Genomic DNA, 12,339 nt, shown 5'->3' with positions numbered 1-12,339 from the left:
GCAGTTAGGTGGAACAGTGGATAGAGCATTGAGCCTGGAGTCAGGAAGACCTGAGTTCAAATCTGGCCTTAGATACTTACTAGCTGTGTGACCTTGGGCAAGTCACTTAACCCTGTCTGCCTCAATTCCCTCATCTATAAAATGTGCTAGAGAAGGAAATGGCAAACCATTCAATCAATTCAAATCAAGTGGTATCTCTGCCAAGAATACCCCAAGTGACTGAACAGCAACAACAAAGTCATGGAAGACAAGGAGGCAATCAATAACATCCAAAGTTGTTAAGGTGAGATGATAAGGACTGACAAAAAGGCCATTGGGTTTAGATGTTAAGAGCTAGTTGGCAACCTTAATCAAATTCTTAGGGTGGGAAGCCAGATTTAGAGGGATAGAGAAACAAGAGGGGAGTGAAGAAATGGAGACAACCAGTGTGTACAACTCATTCTAGGACTTTGCCAAAACAGATAAGTTTGAGACAATAGCAGAATCAAGTGAAGGTTTTTGTAAGTGAAACACCCCTCTGGGATACTTCCCCAGCCTAAACTCTCATTCCCCAGAAGGTGACTGATGCTTCCACAAGCTCCACAGTTTTCCTGTAGGTCTAGACTCTTCCTTCCATAGCTCAAGACCCCCGCCTAATGTGTATCCTCTTAGCAATTAGCCAGTAGACACAACTAGCTCATAGCAAGGGTATTTACCAAGATAGCACAGTAACAACAGAAGCTCCAAGTATTTCCTCTACATGCCTAGGCCTTACTCTCCACAATGTATTTGGGAAGAGTGGGTACAAACCTGGAGTACAATGGTAGTGAGGTACGTGTGGCCCAAAACTCTGATAAGTCAGGCTTCGAAATCATTTCTCTCTCCACTCTTCATGGAGTCCTCTCTGCAGTTCACCTCATGATTGCCAAGGTCTCACTTCTCACTCAAGCTGCTTCTGGCCTTGGGTGACTTGCCTCTCTGTATCCATGTCTGTCTGAGATATGTGTCTCTGCTTCTTCAACTGCACCTCAAGCTTTCTCAAACTGACTTTAAGTATTAGATAAGGTATCTCTTTTTGGTGCTAGATAAGTGCCAGATAAGATACCTCTGCCCAGTAGACTTCATGGTCAATGGGGTTCAGGGGAGGGAAGGAGAGAAAAGTCCAAGGTGGAAATCAGCATTCTTCCCCATTCATCCAAATTGCCAACTGTCTCTAGGGCTGAGCTATTTAAAGCCCAGGCCATAGTATGGACATTTTGACTCACTCAGGAGGTGTTCATTCTTCATAAAAGGATTAAAGGGTGTTAACACCTTGTTAAAACATTAACACCTGATCATCTATGATTATATCCTGTGACTGGGACCAAATCTGCCTCCCTTGCGGCCACCCTCCCTCCCTCATTTAAGGACAGAGGAGACCTGAGCTTGTTTGCAGATAACAGGAGAGATAGAAGATCAGCCCGAAGATTAGAGGGGGTGGGGTAGGGAAGATAAAAAAGGGGAATTCCTGGAGAAGAGGAAAGGGGGTGAAGTCAAGGGCACCAATATAGGGACTGGCCTTGACAAGAAGAAGAACCTCTCCTTCATCAGAGTCTGAAACAGAGGGGACAATTGTGATTAAGTGGAAGAAATTTGAGGTATGGAATAGGGGAGAAGAAGGAGCTCGGGGTGAATTGGCTTGATTTTCTCAGTAAAGTGGGAGGTAAACTCCTTTGCTTAGAGGGAAAAGGTGATATAAGAGGTTTGAGAAGAAAAGAGAAGGCTTAGAATATCTGCTGTAGGGAGTATGATGGAGAGCCTATGATGGATGAATAAAAGGATTGTTCTGCAGCAGTAAAGTCCCATTGACACTAGATAACATCAATTTGTGGTGGATCTAGTTGATATACTTCTCTGACTTTCTTCAACTGCATTCAGCAGCACATGAGCAGGAGCAGAGAAGACAGGTGGTGAGGGCAACCTGGAACTGGGACCTAGAAAAGTACAAGTGATAATTAGTCAAGAAGGTAAAGGATTCAATGGCAGAAGATAGACTGTAGTTGAATCAGTCAATCCAATCGTGGGATTGGATTCAAAGAAGAAAACTGGATCAGAGCTAGGGTGATGACTTGGGAGGACAGAGAGGAGTAAAAGAACTCAGAGTTTTGAGGAAGAGAAAGAGTGTATTTAGGAGAGATGAGTAAGAGGGAGAGATGAAAACAGAGGAAATTATAGTCAATAGAGTGGAATTTCAGAGTTTGTTACTATAGGAATTGCTATTATAGGAATTGTTATTATAGGAATTATAGGAATGTTATTATAGGAATTGTTATTATAGGGGTAGCCCAGGTATGGGTGATGGTCTATGAAATCTAGGTCATGACCATAACTTTGGGTAGCTTAGGTGGAACGAAGAGTTCGATGAACTGGAAAGCCAGGTTGTCCAAGAGGACATCAATGTATATAGTGTAGTCCTTAAGTGTGAGGGCAGTAGGAAGGTAGGAAGACTGTGATGAATAATAGAAAAGTAGGGCTGAGGTAGGTAAGCAGAAGAGAACAGGAAAAGGTAGCAAGTAAAAAGGACTTCCATTTCAGTAAACAATTACTTTAAATCATAGAGAAATAGGAGACAGGAGTTTGTCGGCCACAATTTGGTGAAATCCAGTTAATCTGTAGTCTCTCCAGGGTCCTATGGTAACTGAGCATGGCATTAGGGTGAGGGCTGTGGCTTTATCTTCCACCAGTAATTACTCTAAACCAGCATTTCTTAAACTGTGGGTCTTGACCCCATATGGAGTCCTGAAAAATTTGGTAATAGTAAAAGGTTTCTGAACATGCAATGACCAAAAATTAATTAAAAATCAAATGTGTAATGAATCCAAGGTGTTTCAGGCACCGCTTGCCCATCTTGCATCGCACAACTTCACTGCAGCCTTGGTTCTGAACACAAAGCATGCACACTTTGCCCTGCACATGCCCTCACTCCAAGCAATGCCAAGGAACACTGCTGAAATGCAGAAATGCAAAAAGGGGTCACAAGTGAAAAGAGTTTAAGAAGCCCTGCAGTCTAAACAGTGGGGAGCTACGTGCATGTTGGATAGGCACAGAAGGGAGCTGAATCTAATCACCTGGGATGGTAAGCACCCAGTTCATACTGAACCACACTGGGCCAAACCGAACTCACACTCAGCACTAGTCCTGTAGCCCTATGCTAAGGAGGCTGGTCATGAAGCACTCTTAGAAGAAATCCCACATGCAGAGCAGGCATCAGTCTCCCAATCTCTGAGTCCCTCTTATGTGCTAAAGTCAGGCAGAAAAAATAATGATGATGACAATACTGATAACAATAATAATATTTCATGCAAAGTGAAGAAAGCAGAACCAGGAAAACAACATACATATTGACTTCAACAATGTAGAAAGAAAAAACAATAACAAAAATCAAAACTGAGCACTGTGTAATCAACATTTCCAAGTTTGGAACCAAACAGATTAGAACCCAATGGTGGTTTGAGCCATGAGACAAAAGGACTGATGCTGTCCCAGGTCCTCCAGACCCTCTTACCTTGGCTCATCTCCCCTAACTATATTCCTCTCTGCCCTCCCCACCCCACCTACTCCAACCCAGAATCTATGATTTGAATCATAGAATTTTTTACTCTATCTCACCTATGCTTCATCCATCCATCCATTCATTCATTCATTCAGTCAGTCAGTCAGTCAAGTCAGCAAACATCTATCAAGCCCATAATGTGTGCATAACATTGTGTTGGGAAGTAAGAGGGCTATAAAATTTAAATAATGTGGGTTCCTGTCCTCACAGAGCTTATTGTCTTGGAAAAGGAGAAGATACAAATATGGATAACTATAATACTTAGCATTCCATGAGAAGTGCACTCAAAAGGTACGTAACAAAGTTCTATGTGTGTTTCCATATAGAAGGTCATTACCAATGGAAAAATAAGGGACAAGCTTCATGGAACTGGGGAATATGTGGTATAGTAGGAAAAGGGTTCTGGGTTCAGAGGACCTGAGTTCAAATATGGGTTCAGCTACTGACTGCCTATATGATCTTGAATAGGTCATTATATTTCTCCAGAGCTTCATTTCCTTATGGAATAAATGGGTTGGACTAATAATGATAATGATAGTAATAGCTAACATTTATATCAAGCTTACCATGTGCCAGGCACATTTATTTATCACAATAACCCTAGGAGGTAGCCATTTTTTTTTTTTTTTAGGCAATTAGGGTTAAGTGATTTGCCCAGAGTCACACAGCTAGTAAGTGTCAAGTATTTGGTCTGAGGCCAGATTTAAACTCAGGTCCTCCTGACTTCAGGGTCAGTGCCCTATCCACTGAGCCACCTAGTTGCCCCTGGTAGGTGCTATTATCATTCCCGTTTTATAGTTGAGGAAACAGAGAGGCAGATTGAGGTTAAGAGACTTGCTCTGGGTCACACAGCTAGTAAGTATCTGATGGTAGATCTGAACTCAGGTCTTCCTGGCTTTGGGATCAGCCCTCCATCCACCTACCTGCCTGGATGAGCTCCTTTCCAGCTCTAAATCCTATAAATCTAGAAAATGGCAGTGAGATGAATTCTAAAGCACTGAGTGGGAATTCAAAGGATAAAGAATGAGTAAAAGGACATGCTAGGTATAGGAAAAAGCTTAATAAAAGACATGGAAGGAAGAAACCAATTGGCTAACCAGGAGAGGGGAATGGGCTGAAAAGATATCAAGATTTTGGAGGGCATTGAATGCCAAACTTTATTCATCAGGCAATAGGGAGCAACTGCCTATCTTTGAGGAGATGAGGGACATGACTAGATCAAAGCATAAGAAGGATTAGTCTAGCAGTATCATGAAGGATAGATTGGAGAAGACAGAGAATGAAGATGGGAAGGCCTGTTAGGAGGCAATGAAAATAACCCAAGTGGGTGGTAATATAGCACTTATTTAGTCATTTTTCACTCATATGTAACACTTCATGACTTCATTTGGGGTTTTCTTGGCAAAGATACTGGAGTGGTTTGCCACTTCCTTCTCTAGCTCATTTTTTTTAGGCAATTATGGTCAAGTGACTTGCCCAGGGTCACAAAGCCAGTAAGTGTCAAGTATTTGGTCTGAGGCCAGATTTGAACCCAGGTCTTCCTAACTTCAGAGCCGGTGCTCTATCCACTGTGCCAACTAGTTGCCCCTTTCTCCAGCTCATTTTACAGAGGAAACTGAGGCAAATAGGGTTAAGTGACTTGCCCAGGGTCACACAGGTAGTAAGTGTCTGAGGTCAGATTTGAACTCAGGAACATGAGTCTTCCTGACTCCAGACCCAGGGCTCTATCCATTTGACACCTGTAATACAGTAGTAGTAGTGAAGATAGAAAGGAAGGAACAGAGAGGCCCACAGGACTTTGGAATTCTAAGATGCAAATATTTCTGTATTTGTATCTCCATCATTTAGCACTGTTGTCTGGAACAGAGCAGGCACTGCCTGCCTCTAAGATCTTCGTGTCTCCCACACTGGCAAGGTCAGGCAGTTAGATTCTCTTTAAGTCATTGCTTGTCTGACCTAACAAACTAATAACAATGACAACAGAAAACTGACTCTGAAGCTAAAGGATCTGGGTTCAAATCTCATCCTGAATGCTTATTACCTTGGGTGATCTTGGGCCTCAGTTCCCTCATTTGTTAAATGATGAGTTGCATGAGATGAGCTCTACAGTCCCTTCCAACTCTAAATCCATATAATCCTATGACCTTAGGAACTAGAAGCCCAGAGTCCCAGGTGCAAATCCTTGTATTATCAGACATCACACCCTCCTTCCTTCTCTATGTCTCTGTGGCTCTACTCCCTGTTGTTCCCTTGCCAATCAAGTGATAAAAATGCACCTTCTTCCCACCCATGGATTAGATAAAAGGAAACGAGTTCATATCTGTAAAGATTTTAATAATACTATCTAGGACTCCTTGAGGTACGACTGCTTTTGTCTTTTAGTGTACATGCTCAGCACTTAGTACAGTGCCTGTCACATAATAGGCGCTTAATACATGCTTGTTGAACTGGATATCAAACAACCCTGAGATAATATGGTATAATGGATAGAGAACTGGTTTTGCAGCCAGGAAGACCTGGGTTTGAGTCATGTCTCTGACATAAACTAGCAGTGTGACCTTGGGCAAACTACCTAACCACTTAGTCTGCCAGGCAAATTTTTGATATTGCATATTGCCGAAAAGGTGAGGACCCTTCAAAATCCTTCAATGGGAGTTCCCGATACCAGTGAAATCCTAGCCTCAATTCCTAACCTGTCAAATAGCTATAGGTAGAAGGCTCTTAAAACATCTCAAGGGCAGGAAATTCTAGCCCCTTGGTCAGCCACCAACTCAAGACTTTATCATCCTAATTTACCATTGGGAAGTTCTTTCTGGCATCAAACCAGGGTACCTCTAATTGCACTGTAGTGAGTGGGAGTTGGTTAAGATACCTCTGACCAGTTGATTCCTTCACCTTACCCCTCTCCCCACCCTATCCCAATTGATGAAATGAAAAATGGGACAGATAACAGAGACAAATTCAAGGACATACCAATTCTCTGTTAACCCCCTCACTTGAAGAAATCCTTAATGATGGAATGTGAACAGCAGTTAGCTATTAACTAGTGAAGACGGCATCTAGGTGGCACAGTGGATAGAACACTGGGCTTAGAATCAGAAAGGCTTACCTTCATGAGTTCAAATCCAGCCTCAGACACTTACTAGCTGTGTGACCCTGGGCAAGTCACTTAACTTAAATGAGCTGAGGAAGGAAATAGCAAACCACTCCATTATCTTTGCCAAGAAAACCCCAAATGCGGTCATGAAGAGTCAGACATGACTGAACAAGTGAAGGACAGGCCATGCCCCTGGTGGTCTTCAGGGAAAAAAATTAAAAGGACACACTCCTTCGATAGAAATATGTAGTTGAGGTAAGAGAGCTCTGAGAAGTGTAGCAGCTGAGAAGAAAGTCAGCTACTAATTCTAGAGAGAACTACCCTGGCAGTCAGGAGTCAAGCTGCTGAGAGACCCAGCTGAGTGACCTGCCCAGAAAAGACACTGCACCCAAGGCAGAGTAGTATGAGGGCATCATGAGAAGAGCCCAGTACGGCCAGAAGCCTCAGTTGCCTTGGCTGTATGTTCCCTATATGTGTGCCTCATTACCAGCATACTCTATATATATGCCAACTCTTCACACTGACATTCTGTATGTTTATTGGAGGTTTAAGGAGGGAATTGTGGTTACCGCTTGTACTATGCAGTTAGTAAAATACCTTTGTTTTGGACTAATTGTGCCTTCTTGCTGACTTTTAAAGAAGAACACATATGTGGGGGCTCATGGGGCTCTAATTTTATGAGTAAAGACCTTGAACGTAGTTAGTATTGGTGCTCTCTGGGGAATAACCCATCATGGTAAGTGAGTGCTGGGGAAACAGATTCTAGGAGGTGCTTCAATGGTTTAAGGCATAGAGTAGCAGTATTAATTTGCACTGATTGACAGATATCTTTTCTGTTGGGAGCTCAGGGCGCTATGGACCTAGCAGACATGTAGCAGAAACAGCCAGAGATAACAGATCTGAATTCTAATCCTCATCCATACAGCTGGTGTGTGACTAGGCAAGTCACTCTCTTTGGGTCTCTGTTTTGCCCTATGATGAGACTACAGTACCTGTTATACATGTCATATGTGAAATCTTGTGATTGAGACATTGGTTTTATTAGTGCAATGAATCCCCTGGTGTGGAAAATCCCTCCACCAGAGTAAGTTGGCAACTGTAACTTAAGAGTTAGATACAATTGCTTGAGGGCGAAGACATTCAGTCACTTGCTTATGGTTATAAAACTAGCGTGCATAAGACATAGCACTTAAATACAGGTCTTCCTGACTCCAAGGTCAGCCCCTCTATCCATTATACCAGGCTGCCTCACAAGATTAGATGGATAAAATGAGGTAATAGGTGAGACAGGCTCTCTGCAGATACAAAAAATGATATGATTATCCTGAAAATGGAGAGTCCCATCATTGGACATTTTTAAGCCGAAGGGTTCCAAAGCCATCTTCCCTTTGCCTCATTTAGAAGTAGCTTGTGGCTCTCTTTCAATTCTCTCCTCCTCTCCTTCCCCACTGCTGCAATGGGTGGGGAAATGCAGCAAAGCCCAGCTGTTGCTGCAAGATTCATTTATTTTAATAAAAGTTAAATCTCCCACGTTATATTTCCATCTACAAACCATCAATATTTCAGGGCTGTTGCACAGCCCAGGGTGGTGGAGATGGCCCCCTCAGTGTCGTTGCTGCATCTTCTAGTTAAAAGTTCACCACAGAAAATTTGATGCCTAATAAATTGGAGCCTTTCCTGCTTTAAATCATTTTTAAACCATGATTGCCGAAGAAAATATAATTATTACAAACTGGTCATTTGTAACTGAGAAATCTCATTAAAATGATTCCATACTGGAAAGGCAGGTGGGAGGAGGGGGTGATGCAGTGTGGGGTGGTGGTGATGGTGGTGGTGGTGATGGCTAGGTGGGAGTTAGAGGACCAGGAGCCTCAAGGAAGACCTCTTAAGGACTTGAGGCAGGCTCTTCATTACAGATTGATTATTTCTGGTGATTGAGCACGGAATACAATCATCTCATCATTTCCAGGCCAGTGTGGGGATGGGGGGAGGTTGGAGAGGAGAGAAGTAAGAGCCTTCTGGGGACCTTTCCTTCTCTACCTACTCGTCTTAGCTGTAGAATTATTAGTGAGCATATCAAAAAGAGAAGGGGAAGTCTGCTTTACGTGTGAAAACACACATTGTTACTTACCTGATTCACTCTTCTAGAGACTATTTTCATTTGCTTAAGGGCAGCTAGGTGCCACAGTGGATAGAACTCTGGGCCTAGAGTCAGGAAGACTCCTCTTCTTGGGTTCAAATTTAGCCTCAGACGCTTCTTAGCTATGTGACCTGGACAAGTCACTTAACCCTGTTTGCTTCGGTTTCCTCATCTATAAGATGAGCTGGAGAAGGAAATGACAAACCACTCCAGTATCTTTGCCAAGAAAACCCCCAAACATGAAGATTGGGGTCACAGAGTCAGACACGACTGAACAACAACAACAACAACACAAAGATTGATTGTGATTTGCCTAGGAACTGTGAACTAACTGGTGACCAGGCACTTTGCCATGTGTGATAGAATCACAGAATTACAAAACTTCAGAGCTCAGTGGCTTTGGAGTCAAGGGATCTGAGTTTGAATTCTGCCTGGCTCTACTCCTTTGAAGCTACCTGTGTGACCTTGTACATGTCATTTTACTTTTCTGGACCTGACTTGCTTCATCTGTCAAACCAAATTCTGGATGATTTGCCTTTTTAGTAGAACTTTATATACAGCCTTAATGTCCACCTAGGGCTGTGGGGTTATTTCTACTGGAAGAGGAGGCGACATCACTGCACAAATAGCCACTTGGCTGTAGTCCAAAGTGAGTGGCCTACGCCACATACATTTGGAGGCTATGAATTTTCATTTTTGCTCATTTCTCCCCTCTGGGCTTGTTTTCCCACATTCTCTCCTTGAATCACTTGTGATGGAGAGACACAGGTCCTAACACCTCTCCAGCTCCCAGAGTGGCACAGAAAAGCCTCAGCAGAAAAGCAATCTCTATGCTCTTTTGTGCATGAATAGCCAGCCCTACTTATAATCCCTAAGCACACAGTGCACCATGGAAAAGAGGCGATGGCCACAGGGCAGCTCTGTTCCCTCGCAGGGTACACCTCAGGGTAAACGCAGAAACAGGCACTTTGGGGCATCTCAATATTGCAGTGCATAGATTTGCATTCTATCTGTCTCTCTCTAATATCCTACTATTTTGAGTGGAAAGAACTTTAGAAATCCCCCATTTACAAAACATCTTTACCAAAAAGAAAAGACCCCAGGGGTGTTTTAGTCCAATTCTCTGCCTCAACAGAAATTCCTCTCTATGAGAACATGCAGGACTAGGAGTCCAGACCTGCATTCTAGGCCCCATTTACTACTAACTGATCCTAAGGCCTTAGGCAAACAAACCAACTTCACTGAACCTCCATTTTCAGATTTGCAAAATAGGAGTGATAAGAATCTGTGTTCCTACCAGCCTTACTTACTCTTGAGGTTCTTGGGAAGGCAAAATTACATAATAGACACGAAACTGATTTAACAATCTAAAGGCCAGTTGCTCAGATTTAAGACCAGGATGCCAGAAACCTTTGAAGGGAACGGTTTACAAGGGAATGGGTTTTCACTACAATGCCCAGCCTACCATGAAAGAGACAATGGAGAATGGTCTTTAAATGTTAGGAAGTCCTTTCCCCAAATTATTGTGTATACTACTTATTTTGAAAAAGAACCTTCCTAGTAGGATATTTAATCATTCTCTTTTCTATTCATCTTAGTGAAGCAACTGTCTTTCCCTTAGCAAGTAATTGTTGTTCCTATTTTATGGATGGGGAAAGTGAGGATTAAAAAAAGAAACTACCTGCTCAGTTCTTAAAGCTAGCTAGCTACTATCAGAGTAGGGAATGGAACCCAGAGCTCCTGATTTCAAATTTCACTACACCCCTCTAGGAGTGTGGCAGGCCGACTCCTAGGCTCTCAGGGCCCCCAGTGTCCAAACATCTTATTGCTCTCCAGGGTCCTCCTGGCCCAGCTTCTCTGACAAAGCCCATCATTAAATCTCTATATGTCACCGGCAGTCGAGCTGCGAGCCTGCCCTCAGCTTATCGTAGGAGGAAGAGGTTGGGGGCAGGAGTCAGAGGTGGGTGCTGTGAGTGGGCACGGAAAAAGAGAAGTAGAAAGGTGCGTCTGTGCAGCAGGGAAGGAGGGGGAGCAGGTGGGCGTGGGTTCTTGGGGCCCCTAGAGGTTAAGTTTGAACGCGGCTGCTACCCGAAAATAGTTTGACAGCAGCAGCAGCAGCAACAGTCAGCCGCCACTGCCGCCGCAGTAACAGCAAAGACAAAGTCGCCCGCTCAGCCCGGGGTGGGATGCAGCAACCGGAGGGTTGTCACGGAAACCTTGGCTCCAGGCACCCCCACCCAGCCATTTTCTGCTCGCCATGGAGACAGCGCGGTGGAGGGAGGCGGCGAGTGGCCGGGAGCAGGTGGCCCCCACCCCCAATGCGGACCCTGGGGAAGCAGCAGCCGCCGCCGCAGGAGACGAGCAGGGTTGGGGGTGGGCGGGAAGGTGTGGGCCCCAAGATCAATTCTCCAGTTCTGAAAACGTGTTCAAATGTCAATTCTTTCTCTCTGCTTCCCCACCCCCTTTTTCATTTTTTTTTTTCTATTAAAACAACGAAATCCCCTTCCCCCTCTTCCTGGCTTGCTTTTCAGGTTAGCACAACGCTGATCTTTTAAGAATGAAATTTGGCAGTGACAAAGAGCCTAATATGACCTCATCCTGTCTGGTGTTTTCGGGAAAGGCAGCCAGAAAGAACTGGGCGGGAGGCGGGGCCCGAGGGTGGGGGGCGGGTTTGGATAGAGGTGGAATTTGGTGGGGAGGGCCAAGGCAGGGATGAGGGTCAGAATAAACCCTTTCTCTAGGCCTGCTACCTTGTAGCTGCCATGTCAGATTGGCTATTGAGTCTCTGGTGGGGTATGTGGAAATGTGGATACCCACCTGGCCACTGCCATTAGTTCAGTTTCCAAAAGGAGAAAGGACAGTCTCTTCAGGCTTTCTTTGTCTGACCCCTTAGAGGGCCCTCTCATTAAGGTCTGTTACGAAAATAATTAGCATTAGGCCAAGTACAAAAGTTTCCAAATCACTCCCTTCCCTAGCACCGCCCCTCCCCCCCAAACTCACATGCTCAGACTCACTTCCAGGCCCTCTGAGATGCATGGAGCTGGGGTGGAAAAGCACAGGGCTGGAAAAGACCTGAAGAGGTTAGCTAATCCAGCCGCCTGCCTCCAAGCAGAAATATATTCATAGCATCCAAAAAGGAGGGAGGGAGAGGAGGAAGTTTGCTTCTTCCAGACTTCTAAAGCTCTTCCAGGAAAGACATAAAACTCTGGTCCTTCTTCACGTCTTCTGATATCTTCTAATTAGCCGTGTGGTCTGGGTCTCAGTTTCCTCATCTGTAAAATGAAGTTGGACAAGGAGATTTCTTAGGTCCCTCTCAACTGAAATGTTCTATGGCTTTCAAATTCTTAGGATCTATAGGTCTCTAGATTGTCAGCTGAAATGTGAGCCTTTTTCTTAAAATCTGTCTTGGCTAAGACTTTCAGCTCCTCAGCTGCCTCCATAAGGAGACCCGAGGAGGCTTAAGCACAAAGGGTCATGAAATCTTAGAGTCACTGAATTACATGGTTGAAAAGGGCCTCATTGGTCAACCTC

General features: G+C 44.1%; 1 long non-coding RNA gene across 1 annotated transcript; it reads right to left on the bottom strand.

Moving 5' to 3' along the window:
* Positions 1 to 215: 215 nt before the first annotated feature.
* Positions 216 to 12,070, bottom strand: LOC114023152. Its single transcript, XR_003566754.1, has 3 exons — positions 11,809 to 12,070; positions 11,626 to 11,720; positions 216 to 1,952 (listed from the first exon to the last, which is right to left on the bottom strand). It is a non-coding gene; the product is annotated as an uncharacterized LOC114023152 (long non-coding RNA).
* Between the last annotated feature and the right edge of the window lie 269 nt (positions 12,071 to 12,339).

Source organism: Vombatus ursinus, unplaced genomic scaffold, assembly GCF_900497805.2.
Source record: "Vombatus ursinus unplaced genomic scaffold, bare-nosed wombat genome assembly UNPS02014816.1, whole genome shotgun sequence".
In the NCBI taxonomy this organism is placed as follows: domain Eukaryota; kingdom Metazoa; phylum Chordata; class Mammalia; order Diprotodontia; family Vombatidae; genus Vombatus; species Vombatus ursinus.
This window is presented reverse-complemented; position numbering and strand designations above follow the sequence as displayed.